The sequence below is a fragment of the Symphalangus syndactylus genome, chromosome 3, assembly GCF_028878055.3.
Source record: "Symphalangus syndactylus isolate Jambi chromosome 3, NHGRI_mSymSyn1-v2.1_pri, whole genome shotgun sequence".
NCBI classification, from domain to species: Eukaryota; Metazoa; Chordata; class Mammalia; order Primates; family Hylobatidae; genus Symphalangus; species Symphalangus syndactylus.
The window spans coordinates 145,458,896-145,466,861 of record NC_072425.2 but is presented as its reverse complement, the minus strand read 5'-3'; positions in this window follow the sequence as shown (position 1 = coordinate 145,466,861).

Here is a 7,966-nt window from a genome sequence, read left to right as displayed (position 1 = left end):
TGGCCACATTTGAACTCCTTTCCCGAATAAACAGCACACAGAGAATAGGTTTCTGCTTCAGTCAAGGATTCAACCAGAGAGCTTTTCTTCAGTGCCAAGTTGCTGTTATCCCTCCAAGTACCTGACTTAATGCTCACCAGGGTCAAAGATACAAGATGTACTTGAATAATTCATCTTAGGCCTACACTTCTCCCACTAGGAGCTAGAGTTCAGATGAGGAGCCCTCAGGCAACCGGGCTTTGGTGATTTCTCTTAACAATACTGCTGAGACCACGGTTTGAAGCTGCAGTGGTGGGGGTCTGGAGAGGAGACAGTACCTTGAAAAGCAGTTGCAGAATTTGGGAGGATCGGGTAAGGTGAGGATAGAAGGAGACACAAGGGAAAGAGGAGGTGATGGTCACACTGTAGATTTGAACAGCTTTCAGGAGGTGATGGGATAAGAAAATTAACCAAGTCTACTCTGACTCGACTGCTATAACTTTGGAGCAAGCTACAGCACCCAAGACGAAAAGAAAAAAAAATGGATCGGCAGAGGTGTATGAATGAAATGTAACTATTTAAACCTAAAAAGGAAAAGGATTGTGATTTGTGCTTTGGGTACAATGAGGCAAACAATGTGAACTAGAGTTCACACTCAGGCCGGTTCCATGCCATAGAGATGTGCACTTTTGCTTTCACAGTGTAGGAACCCCTTACCCCTCGCAACCCAAAAGAAGAATGTGCCGTAGTAGGGTAATGAGATGTCTTTGGATTCTAGCATATTCCTTCATAGCAACCACCATGGGCACTGAACTGAAGCTGCCTCCTTTAGGTGCATATCAGTCTCCTATTTTCTCTCTCATAGGTCAGGCCCACACATTGACATTCCTGCCTTATCCCTGTAGAATTTAATTTTGTGACCCCTGTGTAGATATCTATCCACATGCCATGTTTACTTGGCATGAAGCTCATTTTATTCTAGAGCCTACAGTGGAAGAGAGTACAAGAGGTCATCAGGTTCATCAGAGAGCCATCTGATTTCTAAGCCCTGTTCTTTCCATGATGCCATATTGCTGGCATAGAACTCTGTAAAGTCTCTTTTGATGATACTGGCTGATGGCTTACCAGCTCTGGGAGCCACAGGCCTGGTTACTAAGAGGTACATTTCACACACCAAATATGGGACAAGGACAAAGTCTTCTTTCAGTAAGTGAGCTTTTCACTTCCATACTGCTTTTTGACCTCTGCTTTTCCCCAGGGGCTGCTCTGGAAGGTGGTTTGCGACTCAGTACTAGTTGTACAGAATCCCTTCTCTGGCTTGTATACAGGGATCTTTGACCCTCCTCATGGCTGGATTAAGGACCTGGCCCTTGAATTTATGGGCATATTGGCTCGGCATGCTGCTGGCATCTCATTACTCTGTGAGATCCCTCCATGCTGTGAGAATCCTCACCTAAATAACAGAAGAGAAAAGCATTCCCCTGGCACTTTTTGCAGTGAGGCAGAGATCTAAGGAGTCTGATAAAGGCAGTTGTTGATCAATTGGTGAAAATGCCACAAGGTTTGAAGTTGAGGAAGAAAAATTTGATGAGAATTTAGAACCCCAAATGAGGGGGTAAAGTGGCTCTGGCCTCTCTGTCCCTTGGTCAGTGCCATTTCCTGATTTATGCAATGTTCCAGTCCCTTTCCCTGTTTGCACTTTCCTGGCAAATGCTTCTGCCCTGGGAAAGCCAGTTGCATCAGATTTCCTGGTGTATCTCAATGTCCTGACATCCAAAGTAATGATAGCGATGATCATCTGCCCACAGCAACCTAAGAAATCAACAAGGGCCAGGCTCGTGACAGGCTGCACAATCCCCAAAGCCCGTTTGAGTTTACAGTCCTATCTCTAACCTCTCTGCCCTGCCACTCAGGCTCTCGTGCTCTCTGGACCACAGCAATTCTACAGAGCTTTGATGTCAGGTCAGCCCTGGTCATTCCATGTGATACAATTTAGCAGCACAAGGATGTTTTCAGCAGCCTCTTGTGGGAATTAGTGAGGGTCAAGATAGAGTCACTATCTTCTCTCTCTCCACTCCACATGGTGAGCCTGAGCCACTGGCCCTGGGCAGTAACAGGCTCTTTTTAACCTTTTTATAGGCAAACCTGCAATTTCAGCTGTGACTCTCCTTATACCTTGTCAAAGGCTGTCCCCCAGATGTACCTAGAAATAGCACATGTTCAGGTATACGCAAAGAAGAGGCAACTTCCTTTGCAAACCTGAAAAGCTAATGATGAGTACTGGGTTTGGTCTGGGATTGCCTCTGTGAAACAAGGATATTCCTAACTTTATTTATTTATTTATTTTTTTATTATTATACTTTAGGTTTTAGGGTACATGTGCACAATGTGCAGGTTTGTTACATATGTATCCATGTGCCATGTTGGTTTGCTGCACCCATTAACTCGTCATTTAGCATTAGGTATATCTCCTAATGCTGTCCCTCCCCCGTCCCCCCACCCCACAACATTCCCCAGAGTGTGATGTTCCCCTTCCTGTGTCCATGAGTTCTCATTGTTCAATTCCCACCGATGAGTGAGAACATGCGGTGTTTGGTTTTTTGTCCCTGTGATAGTTTACTGAGAATGATGTTTTCCAGTTTCATCCATGTCCCTACAAAGGACATGGACTCATCATTTTTTATGGCTGCATACTATTCCATGGTGTATATGTGCCACATTTTCTTAATCCAATCTATCGTTGTTGGACATTTGGGTTGGTTCCAAGTCTTTGCTATTGTGAATAGTGCCGCAATAAACATACGTGTGCATGTGTCTTTATAGCAGCATGATTTATAGTCCCTTGGGTATATACCCAGTAATGGGATGGCTGGGTCAAATGGTATTTGTAGTTCTAGATCCCTGAGGAATCGCCACACTGACTTCCACAATGGTTGAACTGGTTTACAGTACCACCAACAGTGTAAAAGTGTTCCTATTTCTCCACATCCTCTCCAGCACCTGTTGTTTCCTGACTTTTGAATGATGGCCATTCTAACTGGTGTGAGATGGTATCTCACTGTGGTTTTGATTTGCATTTCTCTGATGGCCAGTGATGATGAGCATTTTTTCATGTGTTTTTTGGCTGCATAAATGTCTTCTTTTGAGAAGTGTCTGTTCATGTCCTTTGCCCACTTTTTGATGGGGTTGTTTGTTTTCTTCTTGTAAATTTGTTTGAGTTCATTGTAGATTCTGGATATTAGCCCTTTGTCAGATGAGTAGGTTGCAAAAATTTTCTCCCATTTTGTAGGTTGCCTGTTCACTCTGATGGTAGTTTCTTTTGCTGTGCAGAAGCTCTTTAGTTTAATGAGATCCCATTTGTCAATTTTGGCTTTTGTTGCCATTGCTTTTGGTGTTTTAGACATGAAGTCCTTGCCCATGCCTATGTCCTGAATGGTATTGCCCAGGTTTTCTTCTAGGGTTTTTATGGTTTTAGGTCTAACATGTAAGTCTTTAATCCATCTTGAATTAATTTTTGTATAAGGTATAAGGAAGGCATCCAGTTTCAGCTTTCTACATACAGCTAGCCAGTTTTCCCAGCACCATTTATTAAATAGGGAATCCTTTCCCCATTTATTGCTTTTGTCAGGTTTGTCAAAGATCAGATAGTTGTAGATATGCAGCATTGTTTCTGAGGGTTCTGTTCTGTTCCATTGATCTATGTCTCTGTTGTGGTACCAGTACTATGCTGTTTTGGTTACTACGGCCTTGTAATATAGTTTGAAGTCAGGTAGCGTGATGCCTCCAGCTTTGTTCTTTTGGCTTAGGATTGACTTGGTGATGCGGGCTCTTTATGGTTCCATACGAACTTTAGTTTTTTCCAATTCTGTGAAGAAAGTCATTGGTAGCTTGATGGGGATGGCATTGAATCTATAAATTACCTTGGGCAGTATGGCCATTTTCACGATATTGATTCTTCCAACCCATGAGCATGGAATGTTCTTCCATTTGTTTGTATCCTCTTTTATTTCATTGAGCAGTGGTTTGTAGTTCTCCTTGAAGAGGTCCTTCACATTCCTTGTAAGTTGGATTCCTAGGTATTTTATTCTCTTTGAAGCAATTGTGAATGGGAGTTCACTCATGATTTGGCTCTCTGTTTGTCTGTGATTGGTGTACAAGAATGCTTGTGATTTTTGTACATTGATTTTGTATCCTGAGACTTTGCTGAAGTTGCTAATCAGCTTAAGGAGATTTTGGGCTGAGACAATGGGGTTTTCTAGATATACAATCATGTCATCTGCAAACAGGGACAATTTGACTTCCTCTTTTCCTAATTGAATACCCTTTATTTCCTTCTCCTGCCTGATTGCCCTGGCCAGAACTTCCAGCAGTATGTTGAATAGGAGTGGTGAGAGAGGGCATCCCTGTCTTGTGCCAGTTTTCAAAGGGACTGCTTCCAGTTTTTGCCCATTCAGTATGATATTGGCTGTGGGTTTGTCATAGATAGCTCTTATTATTTTGAGATACGTCCCATCAATACATAATTTATTGAGAGTTTTTAGCATGAAGGGTTGTTGAATTTTGTCAAAGGCCTTTTCTGCATCTATTGAGATAATCATGTGGTTTTTGTCTTTGGTTCTGTTTATATGCTGGATTACATTTATTGATTTGCATATGTTGAACCAGCCTTGCATCCCAGGGATGAAGCCCACTTGATCATGTTGTATAAGCTTTTTGATGTGCTGCTGGATTCGGTTTGCCAGTATTTTATTGAGGATTTTTGCATCGATGTTCATCAAGGATATTGGTCTGAAATTCTCTTTTTTGGTTGTGTCTCTGCCAGGCTTTGGTATCAGGATGATGCTGGCCTCATAAAACGTGTTAGGGAGGATTCTCTCTTTTTCTATCAATTGGAATAGTTTCAGAAGGAATGGTACCAGTTCCTCCTTGTACCTCTGGTAGAATTAGGCTGTGAATCCATCAGGTCCTGGACTCTTTTTGGTTGGTAAGCTATTGATTATTGCCACAATTTCAGAGCCTGTTATTGGTCTATTCAGAGATTCAACTTCTTCCTGGTTTAGTCTTGGGAGGGTGTATTTGTCGAGGAATTTATCCATTTCTTCTAGATTTTCTAGTTTATTTGCGTAGAGGTGTTTGTAGTATTCTCTGATGGTAGATTGTATTTCTGTGGGATCCGTGGTGATATCCCCTTTATCATTTTTTATTGCATCTATTTGATTCTTCTCTCTTTTCTTCTTTATTAGTCTTGCTAGCGGTCTATCAATTTTGTTGATCTTTTCCAAAAAACCAGCTCCTGGATTCATTAATTTTTTGAAGGGTTTTTTGTGTCTCTATTTCCTTCAGTTCTGCTCTGATTTTAGTTATTTCTAGCCTTCTGCTAGCTTTTGAATGTGTTTGCTCTTGCTTTTCTAGTTCTTTTAATTGTGATGTTAGGGTGTCAATTTTGGATCTTTCCTGCTTTCTCTTGTGGGCATTTAGTGCTATAAATTTCCCTCTACACACTGCTTTGAATGTGTCCCAGAGATTCTGGTATGTTGTGTCTTTGTTGTCGTTGGTTTCAAAGAACATCTTTATTTCTGCCTTCATTTCGTTATGTACCCAGTAGTCATTCAGGAGCAGGTTGTTAAGTTTCCATGTAGTTGAGTGGTTTTGAGTGAGTTTCTTAATCCCGAGTTCTAGTTTGATTGCACTGTGGTCTGAGAGACAGTTTGTTATAATTTCTGTTCTTTTACATTTGCTGAGGAGAGCTTTACTTCCAACTAGGTGGTCAATTTTGGAATAGGTGTGGTGTGGTGCTGAAAAAAATGTGTATTCTGTTGATTTGGCGTGGAGAGTTCTGTAGATGTCTATTAGGTCCACTCTGTGCAGAGCTGAGTTCAACTCCTGGATATCCTTGTTAACTTTCTGTCTCGTTGATCTGTCTAATATTGACAATGGGGTGTTAAGATCTCCCATTATTATTGTGTGGGAGTTTAATTCCCTTCGTAGGTCACTCAGGACTTACTTTATGAATCTGGGTGCTCCTGTGTTGAGTGCATATATATTTAGGATAGTTTGCTCTTCTTGTTGAATTGATCCCTTTACCATTATGTAATGGCCTTCTTTGTCTCTTTTGATCATTGTTGGTTTAAAGTCTATTTTATCAGAGACTAGGATTGCAACCCCTGACTTTTTTTGTTTTCTGTTTGCTTGATAGATCTTCCTCCATCCCTTTATTTTGAGTCTATGTGTGTCTCTGCACGTGAGATGGGTTTCCTGAATACAGGGCACTGATGGGTCTTGATTCCTTATCCAATTTGCCAGTCTGTGTCTTTTAATTGGAGCATTTAGCTCATTTGCATTTAAAGTTAATATTGTTATGTGTGAATTTGATCCTGTCATTATGATGTTAATTGATTATTTTGCTCGTTAATTGATGCAGTTTCTTCCTAGCCTCGATGGTCTTTACAATTTGGCATGTTTATGCAGTGGCTGGTACCGGTTGTTCCTTTCCATGTTTAGTGCTTCCTTCAGGAGCTCTTTGAGGGCAGGCCTGGTGGTGACGAATTCACTCAGCATTTGCTTGTCTGTAAAGTATTTTATTTCTCCTTCACTTATGAAGCTTAGTTTGGCTGGATATGAAATTCTGGGTTGAAAATTCTTTTCTTTAAGAACGTTGAATATTGGCCCCCACTCTCTTCTGGATTGTAGAGTTTCTTCTGAGAGATCAGCTGTTAGTCTGATGGGCTTCCCTTTGTGGGTAACCTGACCTTTCTCTCTGGCCGCCCTTAACATTTTTTCCTTCATTTCAACTTTGGTGAATCTGACAATTATGTGTCTTGGAGTTGCTCTTCTCGAGGAGTATCTTTGTGGCGTTTTCTGTATTTCCTGAATCTGAATGTTGGCCTGCCTTGCTAGATTGGGGAAGTTCTCCTGGATATTATCTTGCAGAGTGTCTTCCAACTTGGTTCCATTCTCCCCATCACTTTCAGGTACACCAGTCAGACGTAGGTTTGGTCTTTTCACATAGTCCCATATTTCTTGGAGGCTTTGTTTGTTTCTTTTTATTCTTTTTTCTCTAAACTTCCCTTCTCGCTTCATCTCATTCATTTCATCTTCCATCACTGATACCGTTTCTTCCAGTTGATCGCATCAGCTACCAAGGCTTCTGCAATCTTCGTGTAGTTCTCAAAACTTGGCTTTCAGCTCCATCAGCTCCTTTAAGCCCTTCTCTCCATTGGTTATTCTAGTTATCCATTCATCTAATTTTTTTTCAAAGTTTTTAACTTCTTTGCCATTGTTTTGAATTTCCTCCCATAGCTCAGAGTAGTTTGATCGTCTGAAGCCTTCTCTCAACTCGTCAAAGTCATTCTCCGTCCAGCTTTATTCCATTGCTGGTGAGGAACTGTGTTCCTTTGGAGGAGGAGAGGTGCTCTGCTTTTTAGAGTTTCCAGTTTTTCCGCTCATTTTTCCCTATCTTTGTTGTTTTATCTACTTTTGGTCTTTGATGATGGTGATGTATAGATGGATTTTTGGTGTGGATGTCCTTTCTGTTTGTTAGTTTTCCTTCTACCAGACAGCTACCTCAGCTGCAGGTCAGTTGGAGTTTACTAGAGGTCCACTCCAGACCCTGTTTAGCTGGGTGTCAGCAGCAGTGGCTGCAGAAGAGCGGATTTTCATGAGACTGCAAATTCAGCTGTCTGATAGTTCCTCTGGAAGTTTTGTCTCAGAGGAGTACCTGGCCGAGTGAGGTGTCAGTCTGGCCCTACTGGGGAGTGCCCCCCAGTTCGGCTGCTCGGGGGTCACGGACCCACTTTAGGAGGCAGTCTGCTTGTTCTCAGATCTCCAGCTGTGTGCTGGGAGAATCACTACTGTCTTCAAAGCTGTCAGATATGGACATTTAAGTCTGCAGAAGTTCCTGCTGACTTTTTGTTTGTCTGTGCCCTGCCCCCAGAGGTGGAGCCTACAGAGGCAGGCTGGCCTCCTTGAGCGGTGGTGGGCTCCACCC